The sequence below is a fragment of the Dipodomys spectabilis genome, unplaced genomic scaffold (assembly GCF_019054845.1).
Source record: "Dipodomys spectabilis isolate Male_0828 unplaced genomic scaffold, ASM1905484v1 ptg000192l, whole genome shotgun sequence".
NCBI classification, from domain to species: Eukaryota; Metazoa; Chordata; class Mammalia; order Rodentia; family Heteromyidae; genus Dipodomys; species Dipodomys spectabilis.
This window is the reverse complement of record NW_024870869.1, coordinates 604,627-628,292: the sequence shown is the minus strand read 5'-3', so window position 1 is coordinate 628,292 and position 23,666 is coordinate 604,627.

The following is a 23,666-nucleotide window of genomic DNA, read 5'->3' as shown; positions in this document are numbered from 1 at the left end:
ATTAATTTCACAAAAGCACCTTTTAACTGCTGTGAACATTTCTTAGAAACATGAATACATGCCCCTGGAAAAATCCAATGAAAAGTATACACTATTTATATCTATGTTAAAGAAATGACTATTTAGATTTTGTTTAAGATATTTATGTAATGCTTAGGAATTAAGACTAATGATAATATACTGGGACTGGTCTGTTATTCTATTTTACGATAGTAATAAAACGATATTTGTACTGATTATATAAAATTACTCTTGTTTAGTATTTGAATTATAATAAGTGATAAACATTTTTAAATGATTTCTATAGGAAAGGATCATTTTCTTAATGGAATCAATTCTTTTGTAATTTCAAAACCATTAAGAAAATTATTGCAAGGCTGGTTTGCTCTAAGACTATATTTGTTTTCTTGTTCTAGTTTTCATATATTGGTAGAAATTTAAATTCCAAAAATTCAATGGATATTGGCATTCAGGAACATCTTCATAGGTACTAATACTAGAGTCACTTAAGTGGAATTGTTTTATTTTGTGTGTTATTTTCACAAATAAAAATGATTATGTATTTTGTTTCTTTTCACTGCGATTGGCTCTTATCTTGAAAATACTTTCTATCCTAGCAAAATAGAGAAAAGCAATTGGATTCAGCAAGTAACATATGGCTTTCATAAAATGCAGATGCATAGATTTAGGTTCTGTCAGTTGCTAAAAGTTTCTACCAGAAAAGGCTATCAATTACTTATAAGTGATGCACAATTCCTAGATATTCCAGCTATCACATACACTTTTGGATTGAGTTATCTTTGCATAAACTCAGGAAAACAGACCAAAAAAACTCAAAGTAAACAAATTGTATCTTTGTTTTAAAAGCTGTAGTTTACAAAGAATTTTTAGACAACACCAAAAACATCTTTTTAGGTATTTTGCGATTTTTGTGAAGTATTTTTAACAATAGTTTTTTTTTGTGACATGAAATTCACATGCAATATATTATCTCTTTCATTGTATACATTTTAGTGCTTTGGAAGTGAATTGTACAATCATAGATTTTCCAAGCCTAATTTTCACAAACTTGCATTTGTTCAAATAGAATTGTTATAAATTTTAGAACAGACATTAAAATAGATATAAAATTCAGTTACAAGAATTTGTCCAGCATACATCTTCTATAGTGTGAGTTTTAAAAATTTGTTTTTGGGGATTATTTCCAGGGTCTCACACATACTATTCAAGTGCAGTCAATGAACTACATTCCCTGTTAAAATGAGTTTTATACTTCTCTTTAATACATACATAGAAGTGTAATGTAGATCCTATACAATTCTCATTGACCTCTTGAAGACTTGAAAACTTGATTGCTAAAATGATTGCAGTATTATGCAAATCATTCTGCTATGTGGAGTATATCAATTTATCCACAAATGCATTACTATATTTTGTGTCATCTTTTTATATTATGGTCATACGAATGAGTTTTATTTTTATTTACATACTACAGAGGAGCTTAATTCATATGCTCCTTGTATTGACTATTAATTTACATATATTCTTTAAAGAAATATCCTGTTTGGGAAAAATTTATATAAAATTCGAAGATATAAAAGTACTTAAGACTCAGGATCATTGTAGAATTAACATTGGAGCATTAACGAATATGTGCTCTCTATCTGTTGGATATGTTTTCACTTCTTTAATAGAATTATGAAAGGTTATCAGTTGATATTAACCAGTTTATTCTTGCTTTTCTTTAGCCACTAATGCTTTCCATGTCAACTTTTTAGAAACCTTTACTGATCCAATATCATGATTTTTTACATTTATGTTTTCTAGGTTTTGACAGGATCCTAATAGAGAACTTCCCAAGCATGCAAAAAGATAGGCCTATTCAAAACCAGGAGGCTTTTAGAACCCCAAATAGACCAGACCAGAACAGGACATCTGACCACCACATTATAAACTTCACAGGATCAATGCAGACCAAGGAAAAGATCCTTAAAGCTGTCAAAGAGAAAAGACCAATCACCTATAAAGGGAAACCAATTAGAATCACTTCAGATTTCTCAGCAGAGACAATCAAAGCAAGAAGAGCCTGGATTGATGTATGCCATTCCCTAAAGACAAACAACTATCAACCAAGAATACTGTACCCAGCTAAGGTCTCCTTCATAACCGAAGGTCAAATAAAAATCTTCCATAGTAAGGAAAAACTGAAACAATATATGTGCACCAAACCATCCCTACAAAAGATACTTAAAGATGCCCTACACATAGAAAACCAACAAGACCACAAAAAAGGCCAAGAAACCACACCCAATCGGAGAATCCAAGAACCATAGGAAGAACCCAGTTGTCACAGCTCCCAAAAAGATGGATAAAATGGCAGGAACTCCCGAATACCTCTCAGTCCTATCTCTCAACATTAACGGACTTAACTCTCCAATTAAGCGACATAGACTGTCTAGTTTGATTAAAAAACAAAAGCCTTGTATCTGTTGCCTTCAGAAGTCACACCTTGCCCATAAAAACAAACACATTTTGAAAGAGAAAGGCTGGAACAAAATGTACCAAGCAAATGACCCCCATAAAATGACAAGAGTTACAATCCTAATATCAGATAAAATAGAGAGATCAAATTAAAATTAGTGAGAAGAGGTAAAGAAGCTGGCTACCTACTAATTCAGGGATCTCTCATTCAGGAGGATATTACAATTCTAAATCTCTATTAATCAAACAATGGAGCACCCAAATTTATCCAAGAAATACTACTTTCCTTCAAATCTCACAGAGATCCAAACACATTAATTGTTGGGGACTTTAAAATACCTCAATCTCCACTAGATAGATCAACTCGGCAAAAACTCAACAGAGAAACCACAGATTTAAACAACTCCATAGATCAACAAGATTTAACAGACATTTACTGAATATTTCACCCAGCAGTATTAGAACATATGTTTTTCTCTGCAGCACATGGGACATTTTCAAAAATAGACCATATTTTAGGTCACAAAGCAAAAGTCCAAATTAAGAAACATTGAAGTTATACCTTGTATTCTCTAAGACCACAAAGGAATAAAATTAGAATTCAACCAAAAACCAACAAAGAAAGTCTTGTTAAACATGGAAGCTGAACAACACACTGCTGAATCCCCAGTGGGTCATGGATTAAATTAGAAAGGAAATTAAATTTTCATGATATTAAACACAAACGAACACACAAATTACCATCTCCTCTGGGACACAGAAAAGGCAATTCTCAGAGGAAAGTTGGAGAGATCTGAAACCAACAATTTAATGAGACATCTGAACCTCCTTGAAAAAGAGCAGCAGGAAAACCCCAATCCAGTAGATGGAAAGAAATAATTAAAATTAAACCAGAATTAAATGAATTAGAATCCCAAAAACATATAAAATCAACAAAACAAAGAGTTGATTCTTCAAAAATATTAACAAAATTGACAGACCCGTAGCAAATCTTATGAATCTTATAAATAAGAGATAATGGAAACATCACCACAGAAACAACCAAGATTCAGAACATTATAAGGGAATACTTCTCAAATCTTTATGCAAATAAGGTTGAGAACTTGGCAGAAATGGACCTTTTCCTAGCAAATATCAACATGCAGGAACTAAACCAAGATGAGTTAAACCATCTTAACAGGCCCATATCAAGCATTGAGATAGAAACAGCAATACCGGAACTCCCATCTAAGAAAAGCCCAGGAACAGATGGTTTTACAGCAGAATTCTACAAGGCCTTCAAAGCAGAGCTCACATCAATACTCCTCCAACACTTCAATGAAATTGAAAGAGAACATTCGCTACCAAACTCATTCTATGAAACCATCATAACCCTCATCCCAAAACCAGGCAAGGACTCATCAAAGAAAGAGAGCTACAGACCCATTTGTTTTATGCAAATCGATGTAAAATTTCTCAACAAAAATTTGGCCAGTCGAGGGGGCTGAGAAGATGGCTCAGGGGTAGAGCACTTGCCTTGCATGCCTGAGGCCGTGGGTTGGATTCCCCAGCACCACATAAGCAAAAAGAAATAAGCCAGAAGTGGCACTATGACTCAAGTGGTAGAGCGCTAGCCTTGAGCTGAAGAGCTGAGGGACAGCGCCCAGGCCCAGAGTTCAGGCACCATGACAAGACCCAAAAACAAGAAAATTTAGCCAATCGAGTTCAATAATTCATCCAAAACATCAAACACCACAATAAAACAGAGTTCATTTCAGGGATGCAAAGCTGGTTCAATACACGCAAATCAATTAATATAATTCATCATATCAACAAGAGCAAGGATAGATATGAACCACATGGTTATCTCAATAAATGCAGAAAAAGGATTTGACAAGATCCAACTCCCCTTTATGACGAAGGTTCTGGAAAAATTAGGAATCATGGAACATTCCTCAATACAATAAAGGCTGTATAGGACAAACCTACAGCCAGCATTATAATTAATGGTAAAAAACTAAAGCCCTTTCCTCTTAACTCAGGAACAAGACAAGGATGTCCACTCTCTCCAATTCTCTTCAATCTAGTATTAGCATGCCTAGCTACAGCAATTAGAAAAGATGCAAACAGCGATGGGAAGGGGAAACAAAGGAAGAGGCTACAATGCTTGATAAGAAATGTACTCATTATCTTGCCCATGTAATTGTAACCCCTCTGTATAGTATTTTCACAATAAAAAAGTACATAGAAACAAATACAATTAAAGAGCAAAAGTTTTCAATAACAACAACAACAAAAGAATCCCACAGACTCCACTCCCAAAAGTAGCAGGGTAAAAATTAATCCTCAAAAATAAATGGCTTTTGTATATGCCAACAGAGAAAAGTGTGGATGCAATAAGGAAAGCAACTCCATTCATAATAGCCCCACAAAAAATAAAATACTTAGGAATTAATTTAACCAAAGAAGTGAAGGGTTTCTATGATGAAAAATTTAAAAACCTGAAAAAGAAATCAAAACAGAACTTAGAAACTGGAAAACCTCCCATGCTCCTGGATTGGAAGAATCAACATCATGAAAACGGCAATACTTCTCAAGGCTATCTACAAATTCAATGCCATACCTATCACAATATTCCAACCACATTCTTCAAGGAATTAGAAAAGGCAATCCAAAAATTCATATGGAACAATAAAAGATCTCGAATAGCAAAAACAATCCTTAACAGAAAGAACAGTGCTTGAGGAATATCAGTGCCAAATTTCAAACTCTACTAAAAAGCCATAGTAATCAAGACGGCTTGGTACTGGCACAAGAACAGACCTCAGGACCAATGGAATAGAATTAACAACCCAGAAATGAACCCACAAATCTATAGGGACTTAATCTACGATAAGGGAGCTAAAAAAATTGAATGGAAGAAAGACAGCCTCTTCAGTAAATGGTGTTGGCAAAATTGGTTAACTATTTGTAGAAAACTAAAGCTAGATCCTTATATATCACCCTGCACCAGAATCAACTCCAGAATCAAATTGATCAAAGACCTCAGAGTCAAAGCAGACACTCTGAAAACATTATAGGATGGAATAGGAGAAACCTTAGGTCTCCTTGGCACAGGCCGAAATTTTCTTACTAGAGACCCAGAAACACAACAAATCAAAGAATGTTTGGACAAATGGGATTACATGAAATTGCAGAGCTTCTGCATGGCAAAGGACATAGCTAGCATGATCAACAGAAAGCCCACGGATTGGGAGAAGATCTTCACTAGCCATACTACAGACAAGGGTCTCATATTTAAAATATTACTTGAACAACAACAAATCTTCAAAGAAACAACTGCCCAATAAATAAGTGGGCTAAAGACTTAAAGAGAAACTTCTCTGAAGAGGAAGGAAGGATGTCCAATAGATACATGAAGAAATGCTCAACCACCCTAGCCATAAAAGAAATGCAAATCAAAACATTGAGAAACCACCTCAATCCAGTTAGAATGACTAAAATAAAGAAACTCTAATAACAACAGATGCTCGAGGGGATGTGGACAGAAGGGAACTTTACTGCATTTTTGGTGGGAGTGTATACTTGTTCAACCACTTTGGAAAATAGTAGGGAGATTCCTCAAAAGACTCCACATAGAGCTCCAATATTACCCAGCAATCTCATTTTGGGGCATTTAACCAAATGATCACAAACAAGACCATACTAAAGCTGCCTGCACAACTATGTTTATTGCAGCATTATTTACCATAGGTAAGATATGGTACTAACCCCAATGCCCTTCAGTAGATGAATGGATCAAGGAAATGTCCAATATATACACAATGGAATTCTATGCCTCCATCAGAAAGAATGACATTGCCCCATTTGTTAGGAAATGGAAAGACTTGGAAAAAATTATATTAAGTGAAGTAAGCCAGGCCCAAATGAACATAGGTCCCATGGTTTCCATTATTCGCAATAACTAGTATGTTTCTGAATCAAGCAGAAAAGGTCAGATAAGGTGATGTTAGGAAAATGATCCCTAAGATATGTATTTTAAATATTTTTTTTTGTTTCATGCATTTGTTTCTAACGCAATTATAAGATTATTTCTTTGTTGCTTTGTATGTTCCTCCCCCACAGTATAACCCATGCTTTCACTGTATTTGATGTCCGTATAATTTGTGGAGGGGAAGTGGAAAAACAAGTCGTTTAAATAAGGATACAGGTGGACCTGTTGCAACAATGAGAAGTACAAGTTGTCATGTCAAAAACAAAGTTTACAACTTGGTGGGGGAGGATTGAGTGGGAGAGGAGGGAGGATGGGAAGGGATGGGAAGGGTAAACAAAGGAGGAGGCTACAATGCTCGATAAGAAATGTACTCACTGTCTTGTCCATGTAACTGTAACCCCTCTGTATAGTATTTTCACAATAAAAAAAAGAAATGGGTCTATAGTTCTCTTTCTTTGATGAGTCCCTGCCAGGTTTTGGGATGAGGGTTATGATGGCTTCATAGAATATGTTCGGTAATGAACTTTCTCTTTCAATTTCATTGAAGAATTGGAGGAGTATTGGTGTGAGCTGTGCTTTGAAGGCCTTGTAGAATTCTGCTGTAAAACCATCTGGTCCTGGACTTTTCTTAGCTGGGAGGTCTGTTATTGCTGTTTCTATTTCAATGCTTGATATGGGCCTGTTAAGATGGTTTAATTCATCTTGGTTTAGTTTTGGCATGTCAATATTTGCTAGGAAAAGGTCCATTTCTGCCAAGTTCTCAAACTTATTAGCAAAAAGTTTTGAGAAGTATTCCCTTAAAATGTTGTGAATCTTGTTGTTTCTGTGGTGATGTTTCCATTCTCATTTCTGAGTTTGTTTATTTGGGTGTGTTCTCTTCTTTTTCTGATAAGATGTGCTAGGGGCCTATCAATATTTTTAATTTTTTTGAAGAACCAACTCTTTGTTTTGTTGATTCTTTCTATAGTTTTTTTTTTGGATTCTAATTCATTTAATTATGATTTAATTTTAATTATTTTTTTTCCATCTACTGGATTGGGGTTTATCTTGCTGCTCTTTTTCAAGGAAGTTCAGATGTCTCATTAAATTGTTGGTTTCAGATCTCTCCAATTTGTTGATGTAGGAACTCAGGGCTATAAACTTGCCTCTGAGTACTGCCTTTGCTGTGTCCCAGAGGAGATGGTAATTTGTGTGCTCATTTTTGTTGACTAGCATGAACATTTGAATTTACTTTCTAATCTCTTCCTTGACCCACTCGTGATTCATCAGTGTGTTGTTCAGCCTCCATGTGTTACCAGACTTTCTTTGGTGGCTTTTGGTGTTGAGTTCTAATTTTATTCCCTTGTGGTATTAAAGAATGAAAGATATAACTTCAATGTTTCTGAATTTTGACAAGTTTGCTTTGTGGCCTAAAATGTGACCTATTTTAAAAAATGTTCCATATGCTGCTGAGATAAACGTGTATTCTGATGATGTTGGGTGAAATATTCGGTAGATGTCTGTTAAATCTACTTGATCTATGCAGTTGTTTAGATCTGAGGTTTCTCTGTTGAGTTTTTGCTGAGTTGATCTATCTAGTGGGGAGAGTGGTGTGTTAAAATCCCCAACAATTAATGTCTTTGGATCTCTATGGGATTTGAGGGAAAGTAGTGTTTCTTTGATAAATTTGGGTGCTCCATTGTTTGGCGAATAGATATTTAGAATTGTAATATCCTCCTGAAGGAGAGATCCATTAATTAGTATGTAACAACCTTCGTTATCTCTTCTCACAAATATTAATCGGAAGTCTATTTTATCTGATATTAGGATTTCAACTCCCGCCTCTTTATGGGGGCCGTTTGCTTGGTAGATTTTTTTTCAGCCTTTAACATTGAAAATGTGTTTGTTTTTATGGGCAATATGTGACTCCTGAAGGCAGCATATAGAAGGGTCTTGTTTTTTAATCCAACTAGACAGACTATGTCGCATAATTGGAGAGTTAAATCTGTTAATGTTAAGAGATAGGACTGAGAGGTATTTGGGAGTTCCTGCCATGTTATCCATCTTCTGGGGAGCTGCAAAAGCTGGGTTCTTCCTATGGTTCTTTGATTCTCAGTTTGGGTGCAGTTTCTTTTCCTTTATTTTGGTCTTGTTGTTTTTCTATGTGTAGGACATCTCTAAGAAGCTTTTGTAGGGCTGGTTTGGTGGAGATATATTGTTTCAATTTTTCTTTCCTATGGAAGGTTTTTATTTGGCCTTCAGTTATGAAGGAGAGTTTAGCTTGGTACAGTATTCTTGGTTGATAGTGGTTTGTTTTTAGGGCATGGCATACATCATTCCAGGCTCTTCTTGCTTTGATTGTCTCTGCTGAGAAATCTGAGGTGATTCTAATTGGTTTCCCTTTATAGGTCATTAATGTTTTTCCCTTGACAGCTTTAAGGATCTTTTCCTTGGTCTAAATTGATCCTGTGCAGATTATAATGTGATGGTGGGATGTCCTAATCTGGTCTGGTATATCTGGGGTTCTAATGGTTCTTGTATCTGAATAGGCCTATCTTTTTGCATGTTTGGGAAGTTCTCTGCTAGGATCCTGTTAAACAAATTTCCTAGTCCATTAACTTCTGTTTCTAGGTGCTCCTCTACACCCATTATCCTTAGATTAGGCCTTCTGATCGTGTCTTCCAAGTTTTGGATATATCTCTCACATTTCTTGGACTTGTCTTGGATCGTTGTATGTTCTTTCTCTATAATATGTAAGGCTGTCTTCAATCCTCGAGATTCGATCTTCTGCATGGTCTAACCTGCTGTCAAGACTTTCTACTTTGTTTTTTATTTCTTTTCCTTCTAGTTGGTAGCATTGGTGGCTTCAAATTCTTTGTTGAAGCTTTGTTTTAGATCTTGTATGAACTTCTTTACTTCCTTAATTTGGTGTTCAGTGTTTATTCTCAAATCACTTAGTTGATTGGTTATGGTTTCCTTGGACTCCCTTCCTTCTGTTGGGTTCCATTCAGCATTGCCTTTGCGGTCTCCCTGACTTCCTTCAGCTCTTTGGTAATGGATTCCATGAATGCCTTTAGTGATCTTTGTGTATTCTCATCCTGCTCTCTCAATTCCTGTATTACTCTTTGCTTAACTTCCTCCCGTTCATGCCATTCCTGTAGTTCTCTTTGAGTGTTCTCAGCCATTCCTGCCTTTCTCTTTGAGTATTCTCAAGCTGCTCACGCAAATCCTGTATCAGTTTTTGAGTAGCTTCCTCAGGCTTATGATATTCCTGTATAAACCTTTGTATTGCCTCCTCTCTCCCTATCACGCTCATATAGAGTCCTTTTTATGTTTTCAGTCTTTTCATTTATGATGTTTGCCAGCAGTGTTTGTAGAGCTATTTGGGAACTCTCCTCTGGATTATTCATTATCTCTTCTGTTCCCTGATTATCATGAGTGGGAGTTGAGATACCCGGACTTTCATTTTTCTTGTGTTTTTTCCGCTCACTCTGCTCATTTGGGATGAAATTTTCACCAGTTTTATGCTAGAACAATATCTTAAGGCAAGCATCAACCAAAGTGTGTATTTGCACAGTCAATAGTCTGCAGATACAATCTAGTTCAACAGATACCTCTATTCAACATCAAACAACTATATATTAATGGGCTATGAACCCCAAAGAAGAATTTGGTAAACCAGAAATTATTCAGTTTAGGAAAAGATGTGGGTAAAAAATAGAAATAGAGTGATGTGGGAAGATACAGGGAGTGTTAACTAAATCCTAATCTCAAAGCAGGAAATAGGTTGGATAGGATGAAAGTAGAGAGAGAGAAAAAGAAGAAGAAAGAGAAAGGGAAAAAAGAGACCAGAAAAAATGGAAAAGTAAAAATTTGAAATATTATAGAGAATTTAAAACAAACTATTCAGAGAAGAACATGAATATAATGACACAAGGGGAGGGATATAAAGGAGATGTGAAAAACTTGAAAATAAAAATACTTAAAATATTTTATAGGTATAAAAGGGTAGTACTGCTATTAAGGAATTTAAGTCTAAGAGGTTTGGAATTGAGTAATAAATTTGTGGATTAAGTGTGAACACAATGGGGGATAAGGTCTAATAATCAACTAAGGGTTTATCTGAGGATGTGCAGAACAGCAATTAAGTCACATAAAGAAGAACGAAAGAGAAGAAAAGGTGAAAAGGATAAGAAAGAAAGAAAAAAGATCAGAAGTTCAGTAGAGCTAAACAAAAACAAAATTAAAAAAAACAAGGGAAAAAAAGAAAGAAAAACGCACACACACTTATACCCCTAAAATAAAATTCTTAGAGGAAAAAAAATACGAAAACACAATTTTTTTTCAAAAAAGGTAAAAATTAATGATTAAAAAAGTTTTTAGAAAAAAATTTTTTTATAAAAGGTACAACAACAACAAAAAAAGTTGTTTGATTTTTTGGGGGGAGGGGTGGGAAAAATCCTGTATGTCCCTTGTGTCCATAACCAGCCTCTTGTTGGAGTCTCTGGTCTGCTTGTGTTCCTGTGGCTTGGTTGTTTCCTTAAGTCAGTTTCTTTGAACAGGCAGAAAAATGCTCTGCTTTCTCCAATGTATTGCGATCCTCCTCCCAGGTTAGTTCAGTGGGAGGAAGATCTGCTTTGAGTACCCACAAAAGAGGGAGATGGCTTTTTCCTCGAGTTTGGAGATGCTGTGATGAGTCTAGGTTCTGGGTAGAGTCGAGGCCTTTCAGCAAACAGTAGCTTTTCTCTGGGGCTGGTTTGTGAGAAACTCACAGAGTCCAGCCTAGAGCCACTCTCAGGGTTTATGTTTACTGAATTTCAATTGATTGTCGAGGATGCTAAAGGGAGGGGCAGCCTCTGGCTCTGATTACCGGGTGAAGAAAGCCACTCCTGGGGCTGGTGCCTGAGCTGGGTGACTTTTCCCTGGGTGTAGCTGAAACTGGCAGGTCAGGTGAGGCTCTTGTGACCTGCTAGATGACTCTAGATTTCTTCCAAGGCCTGAGTTGGAACTAGCAGCTCCTCTGAGCTTTGTCGGTATCCAAGATGGAGATCTCCATTACTGGGGGGGAGGGGTGGCCTTCCTTCCTTTGTTTCCTGAGCAGAGTGAGGACGTCATGCTTCTACTCATGCCGAGTCCTGGTTCCTGGGTCGTCTCTGGTCTGCGAAGTGCATGATGAAGATTTCTGCTTCTTGTCGGTTCTTGCTGGTGTTGAGTAGAATCCGCTCACCCGCTGTGTCTGGTTCCTTCTTTCCGGACTCCCTGTGAATCAGGTATAGTGCCTGCAGTTGCCGCCCCCACCTCTGCCACCACCCGCTGCGGCTGCTGGCAATTGCTCAGGGCTGTCTCCTTGCCTGTATTTTCTCTCTCTGACCTAACTCTCTGTCCTGTGAAGGCACACTGTTCACTGGAACTCTAAAACTGCTTTCTATGCGAGAGCTTGTTTAGCCTCCAGCTTTTCCTCCACCATCTTCCCTGAACTGCCTGGAATTTATTTTCATGTCTTCATTCAATCTGTTCTGTATTGTAGTGACCTATATCAGCTCTGTAAAATCACTTTAGGTAGCAAAAATATTAACACAATGTATATCAAAAAGTTTTGGCCTCACTCAACTGCTAAAAGCAGTATGCTCAGCTAGGGCTTCTAAGAACACTGTTTTCTTACCTTTTCCATTTGCTCAATTCTTTTCTTTGTTGTTGTTGTTGTTGCATTTTTAGGGGCAGGGGGTCCAGTCGTGGGGCCTGAACTCTGGACCTGGGTTCTGTCCCTCAGCTCTTCAGCTCAAGACTAGTGCTCTACCACTTGAACCACAGCACAACATCTGGCTTATTTTTCTTTTTGCTTATGCGGTGCTGGGGAATCAAACCCAGGGCCTCATGCATGCAAGGCAAGGGCTCTACCACTGAGCCACCTTCCCAGCCCTGCTCAATTCTTTTCTGAACCCAAAACTTTTTTTGCTTATGTAATAAGAGAAATCTTCACTATCTCATGTGAATAAGGATATTATTTTTTGTGAGCCACTTAGAAATGTGAAATAGTTGGTTTGAAGTATCCAATCAGATTTTTTTTCTGTGTTTCACTGCTTCACGTGCAAAGACATTGTGGAAAGTGTTACAAACAGAAAAGTGTAAACCCAATACCTTCTTTCATTGTGGAGGGCAATTTCTTCCTAAATATTTGGAACAAATTATGTTTTTCAGAGAATTAATGTGTGGTAATTAAAGGTTAATTCACATATTTTTATGTCTTATTTTTTTTTTAAGAACTTTGAATTCAAATTCCACTAAAACCTTGTCTCACACAGTGAGAGTATATTTCCTGTGTTAGGACAATTCTCAAGGGAACCTTCATTATTTACAGCAGGGTTTCTGAGGTTTGTTTGTTTAGTCTGAAAAAGAGCCATCTTCACCCACATTGCACCCTCTCTACTAAGTCTCCATGGATTTCTTTGCATGAAAGCCTATTCTCCCAGGCAATTTTAAATTTTCTTAATTGGCTGGGTTGTTAAGAATTATGAACGATTAAAATTTACCTGTCATAACTTTAAAACTCCTTTGAAATTCCTTTATCAGAACTGCAAATTCACCTATCCTGATTCTACCTTAACCATCAAAAAGTTAACATGTTGTTCTCATGATATAGTGTTCATGCAAGTATTATTTTCTATTCACTTTGTTATGCGTATATATGACCATATAAGCATATGCTGAGCAAAATGAACTCCAAGATATGGAAACAGATTTTTTCATTTGTGGTTGTTGTTTTTGATGTACTATGTGATTTCTGTTTTCATTGAGTTTTCCCATATAGTTTATCCCTGCTATATTTGATTTTGTAGTCTGTATACATTTACCTTAATTAGGGAAGGGAAGAGGAACAACAAAATGGTGAGACAAAGGACAAGGGGAAAACCAATGTAATAGCAATACTCACACGACAATATGTTGGAAATGTACATTACAACTTGTGAGAGGTGAAGGGGTAAAGGAAAACTGTGAGAAAAATGAGGGAGGAGTAACAAGTTTGAAAAGTTATGTATTCACTACCTTACAATTACTGTAACCCCACTGTACATCACTTTGATAATAAAATTTTAAAAATAAGCTGCATAAAATATAATTTCACTGTCTTGGTATAATAAATATTATTATTTATGTAGTAACTTCTTAAAAACCAATACTATTTGGCATCTAATTTGAATTAATTACCCCTTCTTTATCAGAGGGCCATCAACTTGAATGTAACCCAACTAAACAAAATTTTCACAATATACTTCCCAATATTTTGAAAAAAGAATAAATTTAGTACTTTCTCATACTAAAACTGAAAACAGGTTAATTCTATGGAAACCCATAACTTTAAAAAGTAAATAAGTTGTTAAGAAGACAGAATATATGTGTTCTTCAAAATTCCTACGACTAATAACTTCTCATTTTTAAATTCTCAACTTCCATACCTGAGAGATTCAAAACAGTACCTGTTTGCATGTATGAAATTCTGCAATAGATGCAGTTTCCAATGGGGTGTTACAGATTGAGAAACCAACAGAAAAATAGCCACATTCCGGTAGAGGATACAACTATGAAGCATTTGTAATAATTAATTCTTCAAGAGTAAGCAATTGTTTATCACAGTAAGCTATTATTTCTATGACCATCAATCCCAAGATTTATACCATAATGTCATTCTACCCCAACAGTTTCCAACTTGTAAGCTGCACCTTAAAATTCCTTCATTCACATCATGAATAGCTTATTTCTATTGTGAAAAAATACTACACCTCTGCTAATGCGATGCCCTCCTTGTTATGGAAAGAACAACACAATAAAATGAGCTGCATCATTTTTCCTAGTGGTATTCTTGAGATCAGAACACTTGCAAATATTATTTATATTTATACTTTCTTAAACTATCATAGATATTCAGGATGCTAAGATAAGAAAATTATGGTTAAAGCCCACCCAGGCAGGAACGTTTCTTGGAATCTTATCTCCAATAAACTTCTCAGAAAAAGCCAGACACAAGTGCCACTGAGGTTGATGTGGTAGGGCATGAGCCTTGAGCATAACCAGGCTCAGAGAGTGTCCAAGCCCAGAGTTCAAGCTCTAGGACAAACCAATGAAACAAAAACAAAAATGAAAACAAACCCCAAACCTAGCATTTTTCTCAATGTATACAGAGGCACGTAACTAAGGAAATTACTTCCTGTGTTACATATATGTAGAAGAAAGAAGATGTCACACAATTACTCTCTTCATACCATATTATACCAAACCCTCAATAATTGCAGTTTTTCTAAATTTATAAATTAATATCATCCATTTGCTGGCAACTCTGTCTAAATTATTCACATTATCATATTATACATGAATGTTCGAATTATCTGTTAACTAAGTTCTAATTATAACTCTCTTGAAAGTATATTCTAAGAAAATAAAATGTCAGAATCATTTGTGAATGTCAATTAAACCTTCTCTTTAAAAAGAATTTTGTAGTATCCTATAGAATATCAAATTACAAACAAAATCAAAATATGTATTTTAAATCTAAATTATAATTTAGCAATGTCTACAAAGTCCTACATTAGATGAACTTTGCTATTTCTCCAGGCTTAAGCTTTTGTAATCCTTCATCATTTCTTTGGAATCCAACATAATGATGCTTACTTATTTATGCAAATTTTTGGATGGGAATCATGAACCATTTTGCATCTAGGAATGTTCTGTAATGAAGAGAGCATTTAAAACACAACTGAAGACTATATATGAGTTGAATTTCAATAGGAAACTTGACTTCTTGAAACATAATGACGAAATTAGCTCAAAATTGAACTGTGTATTCCTTTCTTGTTGTTTGGCTTGCTTTATTGAGACAAAATTATACTACCTGGTCTATGGAAGGTATGCCTATGTAACTCCACTCTCTAATCTCCTGTCTTAGTCTAAGTGCTAGAATTCCAGACGTGTATCACATTGCCCTGTCATAGTTTGTTGGTTTATTTAATCTAGAAACAGACTAGCAAATCTGAACTTCTTTTATAATCTTATCCACTAGACTGCTCAGAATGTTTATATACTATTTTCAAAGATGTTCTAACATTTGACACAGGATATGAAAATTTTCAGATGCACCTGCAGGGGTCTCTGATTCCTTCTTCCATGGATCTCATCCCATTAATAATGAATACTTGACTCTCTTACTATCTCTGGTCCCTACCTTTGTAATAGTCTCAACTTTCTTGAACAAAGTTCACTGGAGGGCTTTCTAATATTAAAAATTATCACTTGATTCTAGTCTTAATCACGACATATTTTCCATTGTTTTCTAACTTTTCTACATATTCTGAGAATTTTCTCATTTGTGTATTCATGTGTGCACATATAAGTGCCTCTGTGTGTATGTGCATGTTTATATCTATGTACGCAAAAGCCTCAAGCTCTTATTCAGTAATCTTGCTCATGATTGGTATTCCACCTTTTGGCTGGTTAATTATAGATAGTGTCTCAAAGCCTGGTCTGCCCAGGCTGGATGCAAACTGAACTTCCCAGACTGCTTTACATTCTTAGGTATTATCTTTCCGGGAGTATCAACTTTTAAACTAGAAACATTTTTGCAAGTATAGAGACTAAGCTGTAATCCATATTTTTAACTCAAGAATTCATATAAAGATAGATGAACGTACACATTATATATCCTGAGTGTACACTGTTAGAAATGTGATCACAAGCTGAGTGATGATAAGATCTGAGGATTGGGGATTAAAGCCAACCTGGGTAGGAAAATCCTGGAGACTCTTTTCTCAAGTAACTACTAGAAAACTGGAAGTGGCACTGTAGCTCAAGTGGTAGAGCATTAGCCTTGAGTTGAGTATCAGAGGGACAGCGCCCAGTCCCAGAGTTCAAGCGCCACGAAAAACAACACAAAAAAAGAATATAAGAAAAGGAAAGAAAAGAAATGTGATCTTAGGTTCATTGCTAATATTATCCCTGTTCTCTCAAGATGGACTCTTTTTCCAGTTATGTCCATACTCTTATATCTGACTTACATTGGAAACAGAATCATTCTTCCATTCTACTTTTTACCAATTTACGTGATTAGCAAGCATGATTTAGAAAGAGAGTGACCTCATGCTTCATATTCCACTTAGGAGTAATGTTTTCTCTATATCACTCCCATAAATCTACATACTGGACTTGGCTTTATTGTTTCAATTTTGCCTTATTTGTAGAGTCTCCTATATTGTATTGAACCCTTATACTTAAACACAGAATTTCTCTTTCTATTATTGCTATTGTTTCTCTTACTGTTAAATCATATACACTTGGGAAATTAATGCACAGCACATACATTCAGAAAAAATGACCTGAGAACCTTCTTCCCATTTAAAATTCACCTTAATTTACAGAGGACTAAAGAAGTTTGAACTCAATGTACTCATGGATAATGTATTCATAAGTAACATAAATTTAATATTTTCTGTTTACTAAGTTGTCTCTGAAACACGTGTTACCTCATGTTCAAAGGTGTCCTTGTGCTATTTCAATGAAGCCAGAAAACATTCATTTTATCTGGAGCAGCACCATAGATTGTTACTGGAAGTAAGTGGAAGTTACTGATACTGGATGTGGAAACTGATCCCAGGAGAGGAATTGAACATAAAGGAATGACAAAGTTCAAGTTAACTTGTGCTTTCCTTATACTGTACAAGAAAAGAATACAAGGCTTGAAGGAAACTGTGTCCCTGACTTTTTTGAGTGTTCTTTACTCATATAAAACTTGTCTGTAAACTTCTAGTTGAAAGTATTTAAAAAGGAAACAATGTGCCATTTGAAGGCCAGCATAGAACTAAAGGTAATAACTTTGTGTTAAAAGTGTTCTACTGCAAAGAAACAAAGATATGGAGGTTTTAAAGCGTCTTATGGATGCATGTTTCACTCCTGAAATGATTCTCTTGTTGCAGGAGTCAGTTATCAATTCCTTTAGTCTGGTCCTGAGTTTTCCATAGCAATAAGTATTACAAAACAGGAGGATCCATTGAGTATGATCAGCAAAATCAGCCTCTTCTCAGACCAGTACTCCTGTAAGGAGGGTCCCAAAGAAATACCTGGATTTTGTTTTGTTTGCTTGTTTAGTTGGTGCTGGTTCTGGGGCTTGAACTCAGAGGCTGGACCCTGCCCCTGTACAATTGTCTTTCCTGCCACCTGCCAACAAATCTAGTACTCTACTGCTTTAGCCAAAACTCCACTTATTTGGTGTTTAATTATGGATAAAAGTTTGAAAGAGTCTCCTTCTTCCTGGGTTGGCTTTGAACTAAGACAGTAAGAAAGTCAAGTGACATCAACTCTATGGACTTCTCTTTTGAACCAAGAAATATTAGATGAAGTTTATTATAAAGATAATATTTGACAATTTTAAAAGAAGAGATTATGTCCAGCAAATAAGCCATAACTTAAATAACTCAGCGAAAGTAGGTGCACTGAATCATTTTGGAATAATTTTCTCTGTTTGGGAGGATTACTATTGACTTCATCAATACTTTGGGGGAAAGTTAAAGTCTTTTTTTTTTTTAATTCTAGCTGATTTTTTAATGAGTCATGAGCACATTAAGATATTTCTTTTTTTTTTAATTTAATTTAATTTTATTTGTGAACATACTGTTCAGAGGAGTTACAGTTACATGGGCAGGATAATGCGTACATTTCTTACCAAGCATTGCAGCCTCCTCCTTTGTTTACCCTTCACATCCCTTCCCAGCCTCCCCCCTCCCCCCCTAATCCCAATCCTTCTCCTTCCCCCCCTTCCCCCCCCTTCCCCCCCCCACCGCACTAACATTGTAAAGCTCGTTTTGGACCTGACAACTTGTACTTCTCTCTCCTGTGACCCAGCAATCCCACTTTTGGGCATTTACCCTAATGTTTACAAAAAAGACCACACTAAAGCTACCAGTACAACTAAGTTAAAGTCTTATTTGCACTTTTTGTTGGTTGTGGGACTTGAACTTGGATCCTGGACGCTGTCCTCAGCTCTTCAGCTCAAGTTGAGCACTCTACCACTTTAGCTACAGCACCACTTCTGGGTTTCTGGTGGTTAATTGAAGGTAAGGGTCTGATGTACTTTCCTTAACAGGTTGGCTTGAACCACAATCTTCTGGTCTCAACCTCCTAAGTAGCAAGGATTACAGGCATGAGCCACCAGCACCCAGCTCATATTTGCATTTAGTGCAGTAAATGACACTAAGTAGACAAAGAATGGAAATCTGAATCAAATGATGTGACATTGCAGCTTTTCAGAATAATTGAGGTAGCAATAAATATGTCCTCCTTTTCCATTTTGTTACATTAATGACTCATGAGCTATGGGATCCTTACATTAGCATCCTCTTCCATCTGTGTAGGTGTATTTAGTATCAGGAAGTGTTCATAGAGAAATAGAGAAAGACTGAGATTTTTAGAGAGGAAGGGAAATCAGGTATGAAAGAACAGCATAGAAGGAGATACATTTATCACACAGAGATTAAGAACTAGCCTAAGAGATTTAGAATGCTAAAGACAATGAAGAATAAGCCTAATTGATAACTAGTTCTTCAATAACCAAAAATGGTTCCCTGGAATGGTTTCTGCTATACCTTAGTTACTATCATTAATTCCTTCCATCTGGAGTTACTCTTTCCCTTCTGTCACAACTGTTAATCAGCCTTTGCCATAACTGGCCAAAAAGTTTTCCAAATCTCACTTAGACTACCCTTCTCATTGTGATTAGCAGTGACCACTCAAAAGTCTGGAATCCTTGAATTTCCAGAATTAATCTTCACCTGACATCTAAGCACATTCCTGGTATTAATTTCCGTTACCTAATGAACAAAACTTTTTTTTATAACACAGTATCCTAATATAGGTAAAATACATGAATTAGCGACTATTGTCAGGTATCAGTATGGAAAGAGCAATTATATATTCCAAGTATGGGCTCTTTATTTTGCATTTATTAACTAAATGTTTGTTGTTGTTTTTGTTTTGCCAGGCCTGGAGCTTAAACTCAGGGATAGGGAATTATTCCTCAGGTTGTTTTTTCTCTCAAGGCTAACACTACCACTTGAGGCACAGAATCACTTCCAGTGTTTCTTTTTCTGTTTATGTGGTACTGAGGAATTTAACCCAGGGTTTCATGCATGCTAGGCAATCAGTGTACCATGAAGCCACATTCCCAGAGCCCTAAATAACTTTCTTAAGATGGTATTACATTTTCATTCCATAAATTTGTATCATAATTTTGGCCAGAAATTTTTGCCAGAAAAGGACGTAGAACACAATACTAAGTCCAATAAGGCTAGATGGAAAATGAATAACCTTATGGTCTAGCCAGGGCACAGAGGGGCTTACCTCATGAAGCTGGTACAACAGACTGAGCGAGAGAGCTCCTAACCCACAGCCCACCTCCAGAATGAGAAGGCCAACTTGGTTCCAGCCACATGGGGACGCTGGACCACCTCTTCCAGCACCCATTCAATAAGTTCCTCTGTGTTCGTGTGTGTGTGTGAGAGAGAGAGAGAGAGAAAGAGAGAGAGAGAAATACAGAAACAAAGACAGAAGCAGAGACAGAGAAAGAGAAAGAGAGAGAGAGAGAAGGTCAGAATTACACTTAAGCCAGGTGCCGATGGGTCAGGACTATAACCTTAACTACACAGGAGGCTGAGATATGAGGATCATGGTTCATAGCCAGCGCGGACAGGAACATCTGTGAAACTCTTATTTCCAAAGAACCACCAGAAAACCAGAAGTGGTGTTGTAACTCAAGTGGTAAAATGCTAGCCTTGAGCTGAGGAGCTCTGGGACAGCGCCCAGGCCCAGAGTTCAAGCCCCACGACTGACAAGAAGTGGACTTCGCACCACAAGAAGTGGACTGAATAGCACCCACTGTCCTAGGGAGCATGGCAGAGAAGTTAGGCTGAGCTTCCTGTTAGCAGGATGTCATGAGTAGGTCACCTGGATTCTCCATGCCTCGTTTTCGCCAGCGGCAAAACTGAATACAGTAAAGGATCCCCTTCCTCAGGTGGGTAGGGTAATGAAGAAAGACAGCCATGTTTTGTTTTATAATCACACGCCTGTTGCACGATCTGAGCCCTTTCCAGGTAACTTTCTGTCATATGCTCACAGAATTGCTGAGAACCGTATCTGACAGAAGCTCCCTCTGTGCCTGGCCCTGCTCCAGAGATTCCTCTATATTAATCCCTTGTTTCCTGACAACTGTCCCGTGAGGAGATTGAGGGCCTATGTTCGAGGCCCAACCCAGAGCTTCACCTGTGGTCATGAATTGGCTGCCGTGGACTGAGTTAGGGACAATCCATATAAACCAATGACTGAGCATGGCTCCACATGTCTACCATCCCAACTACAGAGGACCAGGCCTGGTGGTGCATGCCTGCCACAGATAGGAGGACCTCCATCCAGCCCAGCCTGAGCACATATTAAGTCTCCATCTCGGAAATGCCCAAGACAGAAAAGCTTGGCTCTCATGGTAGAAGACCTGACTGGCAAGCCTAAGGCCTTGAGGTCAAACTCTAATATACCAAAAAGAACCAAAGGCCCAGTGCCAGAGGCTCATGCCTATAATCCTACTAATCAGGAGGCTTAGATCTGAAGATCACAGCTGAAGACTTAAAATAGGGTTGGCCTCTCCCATCAGACATCCTGATGAGAAGACCTAGAGTCTGACCTACACTGTTGCTCTCCATACTAGCAGGGCTCATATCCTTACTAAGTGCTGGCCATGATCTTTGTCCCCTTGGCAAGCCACCAACCAGGCCCAAGGGAGTACACAACTCCAGGCCACAGAGATCCCTTGTTCTTGTAATTAAACAGTGCTGAGTCCCCTTCAAGCATCTCACCCTTCCAGGCACCCAGAACTCAGCTGCAAAGCCCATGCACTCCCCAAAAATAGTAGGTAGAAGTTACCAAAGCATCCAGCCTCCTTGTTACAACCCACTTCTACATACATACACACACACACACACACACACGCACACACACACACATCCAGACCGGTGACAGAAGACTCGTCCATGCAGCACCTGCAATTTACCAAGTGATCACTCACCTGAGCACAGTCAGTCTATACAAGGAAAAAGATGATCTCTCTCTGTCTCTCTGTGTCATTCTCTCTGTGTCTCTCTGTCTCTCTGTCTCTCCTCTCTGTGTCTCTCTGTGTCTCTCTGTCTCTGTGTCTCTGTCTCTGGGTCTCTGTTTTTTTTCTCTCTGTCACACATACACACACACACACACTCAGAGCAGTGCCTCTCCTGAGTTTGTTAGAGACCAGATGGACCAGGAGTACCAGCAGAACCTGGCAGAGCTGGGAAATGTGATCACTCCATAAGAACTGTTGCCAGCTGGAGGAGGAGAGGACAGGCTGGGTGTATGTGTGGGGGGAGGATGATGCTCCCAGATATTCACCTTTTGCTATGACCCCCAGCAACCTCACCTCCCTACTGAGCTTTTCTGGGACCCTCTTCAGGTGAAAGGGTGACTGAGCACAGAAGACAAGGGCTCACACAGCAAGCAGGGCCTATCTTCTGCATTCAACACCCCGACCCCCAGAAAATAGGAAAAGACTCCAGAAGGCAGGTGTGGACATGCTTCTCCCCAACTCAGACTAAAGCCACCAGGTTCCCACCAGGGAGAGAAAGGGTGGAGATGTGCTGCTGTGTGGCTCCCACAGCTCTAGGCCAGGAGCTCTGTAGTGCCCACTCCTCATTCAACCCTGTATCTCCCTGTTTCCTGGGACACTGGCCACTATGGATGGGGGTTGGATTGTCGGGCCAACACACACCTTCACCCCTGGGATGCATTTGTGGCAGAGTCCTGGCTGGACTGTTGGGCATGGGGGAGGCGCAGGTCTAGGTCTGTGGGGGGAGGGGAATGGGGTCACAGGGTGAGGTCCTGTGAGGCAGCCACTCACATGTGCTGCTAGGAGAAGCTGTTGGTGGCTGCTCCAGGTTGGGCGAGCAATGATGGCAGAGCCTTGGTGGACACTCAGGCCTGGAGAAGAGAACAGGGGGGCCAGGACCAGGTCAGGGCTGCAAACCGGGTGGTGATGCACCATTACTTGAGGACTCCAAGAGGCACCTCATGTCCGAACCAGCAGCACCAGGTTTGAAACGCTGCTCCAGAGGGAAAGAGGGTAGGGGGCTGGGGCCCAGCCAGGCATGTGGTGGGGCTGAGCAAGGCCTCTCCTCCTAGGCCTCGAGTCTCTTGCTCACCACTCAGCCACCTCTACCTTCCTCAACTCTTGCTAGTGGTGTCAACCAACAGAGAGTATCCAGGTGCTACCAGGCAACATGGAATGTGGGCGTGCCCACCATTCTTGTATCCCATTGGTCAAAAAGAACCATGACGGAATAGGGGTGTGGCCGGAATCCTGTGATGCAGGCAAATGGATGGAGTCAAGATGACAGCAGCTCCTTTCTCAGGAAACTCTGTCCAATCCAGTTGGGGAAAGGATGATGATCTGCTTTAGCCAGATGGCTGCACAGATTGTTGGGTATGTCTGTATGTTGCCAGTCCCGGTCCTTGAACTCAGGATCTGGACACAGTCCATGAGCTGCTTTTGCTCAAGGCTAGCCCTTTACCACTGGAGCCATACGGCTCTACTTCTGGCTTTGTTGGCACTGTAATTGGACAGGGGTCTCAACGACTTTCCTGCCTAGGATGACTTTGACCATGATCCTCCTATCACAGCCTTGTAAGTATCAAGGAGGACTGCTGAGACCCACTGGAGCATGCCTAATCATTGGTCTTGCTGATGTTCTTGGACAGACCTTTGAGTTCCCTATCGTCGGGTTGTACAGGTGGGAGCTGGAGCCCACAGTTTGAATCCTGGTCCTGCAACTTCCAAATCGCAGGAGATCCGAAGAAACTCATTCCTATTCATATGATTATCAATGGAATGTGATGTATGTCATGATTAAATGGGCAGTTCTTGAATGATTCTAGGGTAAAATTACACACAATTATAGAACACTGATCAATTCTAATTAATACTTTATGATGCATTTAAACAATTACGTTCATTAAACGGAGGCATAATGGAATACCTAAGAACTGGGCATCACATAGCATAAAGGTGTCATTTTTTCTGCCAGGCCTGGGATTTGAACTCATGGTCTGGTAACACTGTTGCACAGTGTGGGAAGGGGAAACTTGCCTCTTTGAAGTCAAGAAATTCAAGTCTGTTCCTTAG